The sequence below is a fragment of the Rhinopithecus bieti genome, unplaced genomic scaffold, assembly GCF_001698545.2.
Source record: "Rhinopithecus bieti isolate Rb0 unplaced genomic scaffold, ASM169854v2 scaffold_20310, whole genome shotgun sequence".
NCBI classification, from domain to species: Eukaryota; Metazoa; Chordata; class Mammalia; order Primates; family Cercopithecidae; genus Rhinopithecus; species Rhinopithecus bieti.
This window is the reverse complement of record NW_016810331.1, coordinates 27,698-31,781: the sequence shown is the minus strand read 5'-3', so window position 1 is coordinate 31,781 and position 4,084 is coordinate 27,698. Positions and strand designations below refer to the sequence as shown.

At 46.3% G+C, this 4,084-nt stretch overlaps 1 long non-coding RNA gene across 1 annotated transcript in view; it reads left to right on the top strand.

Moving 5' to 3' along the window:
- The first annotated feature begins 1,390 nt into the window (after nt 1–1,390).
- Nucleotides 1,391–4,084, top strand: part of LOC108541949 (uncharacterized) — a 6,250-nt gene continuing 3,556 nt past the window's right edge. Inside the window, exon 1 of the long non-coding RNA XR_001889125.1 lies at nt 1,391–1,709. This is a non-coding gene — a long non-coding RNA (uncharacterized LOC108541949). The remainder of the gene's footprint in view (nt 1,710–4,084) is intronic.

The following is a 4,084-nucleotide window of genomic DNA, read 5'->3' as shown; positions in this document are numbered from 1 at the left end:
CAGAGGGCAAGTGAGTGAGAATATTACAGCAATAAAATTCACTTACAAACTAGCAAACCCTTGAACTCAACGTCACTCCCAACTGTGGCTGTAAACCACCCAGAGGACGGCCCACGGCTCCAGGCAGGCCCATGAGCCCGAGGCTGGGCCTAGTGATGTGTCTTCTCAGATAACCATCCCCCTCCTGGGGCAGAGAATCAAGGTTAAAGTTGGATTGCAATGGGACCGAGATACCGAGTAGATGGAATGCACCCTGACCAGTATGTAGATCGTACATCTAATGAGACTTCTAGACCAGATCTGGGAGAAGCAGATTCTCAGGGCATGAGCCAGTTCTTCCAGAAGCTAAGCAGATACAGGTGCCAGCCCACCAAGACCTTTGCCAAAGGTATTTTCTTCACATACCTGGAGAGAAAAGAGGGCCTAAAACTTTAAATTTGAGGACTATGTGTTTTCTAAAAGCCAGGTCCCTTGCCAATATGTCCGGATCTTTATCTTGAAGAGTTTATCTAATCAGACAACACCAAAGAGTAAAATCCATACTTCAGAGGAACTGGCGCCATCAAGAAACCCACGGAGTACCCGTGTGTCTGGATCAAGGGGAGTCTTTCACCTCCACCCGCCTGGGAAGGATTGCTCCATCAGTCAGCCGAATTCCTCAGAATCACAGGGTCCACAGCTTTCAGGTGCATCTGTGGGGAAGTGCCTTCCCTTGTGAATGGGTCCCGTGTCAAGAGGCTCATGGACATCACTGAGGCCATGGAGCTGAGTAGTGGGTGGATCAATCAGAGATTTGAGTCCTCAGTCCAGAGGGCTTGCTCCAAAGGACATGCAGTCAGCCAGACGTGGAAGAAGAGGAAAGGCTTCCATCAAGGGAAACAGCCTGTCGTGAACTACAGGAAGCTCAGAGAAGCCAGGGAATGCTAATCCCAGAATACAGGGAGCTGTTCTGTGGACAAGCAGTGGAGACAGATGCAAATAGAGCATCCCACCAATAGCCGTCTCCCCACACTTTTGGGAGGTGGATCTCCTCCTTAATGCTGCGGTTGAGGCAGGTCTGTTTGACCCTCAAGGTGCTCAGATCTGCTTGTTCCTGAAGTCTGTGAGAGCAACAACCAGCTCTTCCTTGATCTGACTGGGGAGCTGAGGGGACTCAAAGGAAACCAGTAGAAAGCTTCAAAGTGACAGAGACAGGGGCTGAGAGAGAAACGATGCCAGCATTGACTACTGAGGCTCCTCGGGCAGCTTCTCCAGGCCTGCCTGGGCTTTATTCACTTGGCTCCGACAAGGCTGGGTAAGGGGGGACATTCTTGCTCATCATCAGGGGCTGCACATGTTAGAGACTCTAGAACGTGGAATGTCCTCTCTCAGCAAGGGAGGGCTGGGAATGTGATTCCAGAGGGCACTGTAACTTGGCCAGCCACAGGGGGAAGAACTCTAGGTCCTGAGCGTGCTCTTTGAGGAGGGGGTTCTGACAGAGTAGGAAGTGGGCTGTGGGATCACGTTGTTCCCACTTCACCACAGTGAAAGGCTGCCAGGAAACACATTCTGGAAATGGGATCTACTCTAGAAAATACAAAGAAGATGAGACAGGTAGAATCAAGGAACTAAAGGTAAACAGGCCATGGGACAAAACCACTGAGAGTCAAGAAAATGCCATTCTGAAAGAACATAAGAACAAAAGACTAAACTTTGAAGGTTATTGATAGGTAAAATATACAAGCAAAATAAGCTAAAGGAATTAGAATAGATAAAAGTGAGAGCTGTTAAAGACCAATAAACTCAACAGATAATGAAAACGTAACACTTATTATCCACAATAGCATACTAGTTAAATTATGATAGATTGTATGTGGTGAAATGATAATATATCTCTGAACATAGTGTTCCGGAAAGACCAGCAATGAACAATACATAATATGTTCTTGGCATAGTACATGATAAAAGTAAACATAGTGCAATTCCAAACTAAATATATATACACACACACACACACACACACACGCATGTGTGTGTAGACAAATATCATTAAGTATTTATAGAAGTATGTGTGTGTGTCCATGCAAATGTGCATGCATAGATAAAAATACAAAAGGAAATACAGCAAAGTGCTAACAGTGGTTGACTCTCGGATTATTACGAATTACTAATTTTAAAAAGAATAGTACCTTTTAAAACCCCTTTACAATGATTCTGAATTACTTTTATTGCCTGAAAAAAGTTTTTCAAAACTTTTACAAAAAAGTAAAAAGAGGAAGATGTAGGCAAGATGGCAGAATAGGAACAGCTCCAGCCTCCAGCTCCCAGCATGAATGACACAGAAGATGGGTGATTTCTGCATTTTCAACTGAGGTACCAGGTTCATCTCACTGGGGAGTGCCGGACAATTGGTGCTGGTCAGTTGGTGTAGCCCGACCAGTGAGAGCTGAAGCAGGGCAAGGCATCGCCTTACCTGGGAAGCGCAAGGGGGAAGGGAATCCCTTTTCCTAGCCAAGGGAAACTGAGACACAACACCTGGAAAATGGGGTAACTCCCACCCTAGGACTGCGCTTTACCAAGGGTCTTAGCAAAAGGCACACCAGGAGATTATATCCCACACCCGACCCAGAGGGTCCTACGCCCATGAAGTCTCCCTCACTGCTAGCACAGCAGTCTGCGATCTAACTGCAAGGTGGCAGCGAGGCTGGGGGAGGGGCGCCCCCCATTGCTGAGGCTTAAGTAGGTAAACAAAGCCTCCAGGAAGCTCTAACTGGGTGGAACCCACCTCAGCTCAAAGAGACCTGCCTGTCTCTGTAGACTCCACCTCTGGGGACGGGGCATAGCTAAACAAAAAGCAGCAGAAACCTCTGCAGATGTTAATGACCCTGTCTGACAGCTTTGAAGAGAGCAGTGGATCTCCCAGCATGGAGGCTGAGATCTGAGAACGGACAGACTGCCTGCTCAAGCGGGTCCCTGACCCCTGAGTAGCCTAACTGGGAGACATCCCCCACTAGGTGCAGACCGACACCTCACACCTCACACGGCGGGGTACTCCCCTGAGATGAAGCTTCCAGAGCAAAATCAGACAGCAACACTCGCTGTTCAGCAATATTCTATCTTCTGCAGCCTCCACTGCTGATATCCAGGCAAACAGGTCTGGAGTGGACCTCAAGCAATCTCCAACAGACCTACAGCTGAGGGTCCTGACTGTTAGAAGGAAAACTAACAAACAGAAAGGACACCCACACCAAAACCCCATCAGTACATCACCAGCATCAAAGACCAAAGGCAGATAAAACCACAAAGATGGGAAAAAAGCAGGGCAGAAAAGCTGGAAATTCAAAAAATCAGAGCGCATCTCCTCTCCAAGGGAATGCAGCTCATCACCAGCAACGGATCAAAGCTGGATGGAGAATGGCTTTGACGAGTTGAGAGAAGAAGGCAATCAAAGTTCTCAGAGCTAAAGGAGGAACTACATACCCAGCACAAAGAAACTAAAAATCTTGAAAAAAGAATGGAAGAATGAATAACTAGAATAATTAATGCAGAGAAGGCTATAAATAAACTGACAGAGATAAAAACCATGACATGAGAAATACGTGACAAATGCACAAGCTTCAGTAACCAACTCGATCAACTGGAAGAAAGAGTATCAATGATTGAAGATCAAATGAATGAAATGAAGCGAGAAGAGAAGTCTAGAGAAAAAAAAAGGAAAAAGAAATGAACAAAGCCTCCAAGAAATATGGGATTATGGAAAAGACCAAATCTACGTCTGATTGGTGTGCCTGAAAGTGAGGGGGGAAATGGAACCAAGCTGAAAAACACTCTTCAGGATATCATCCAGGAGAACTTCCCCAATCTAGTAAGGCAGGCCAACATTCAAATTCAGGAAATACAAAGAATGCCACAAAGATATTCCTCCAGAAGAGCAACTCCAAGACACATAATTGTCAGATTCACCAAAGTTGAAATGAAGGAAAAAATCTTAAGGGCAGCCAGAGAGAAAGGTCGGGTTACCCACAAAGGGAAGCCCATCAGACTAACAGCAGATCTCTCGGCAGAAACTCTACAAGCCAGAAGAGAGTGGGGGCCAATATTCAAC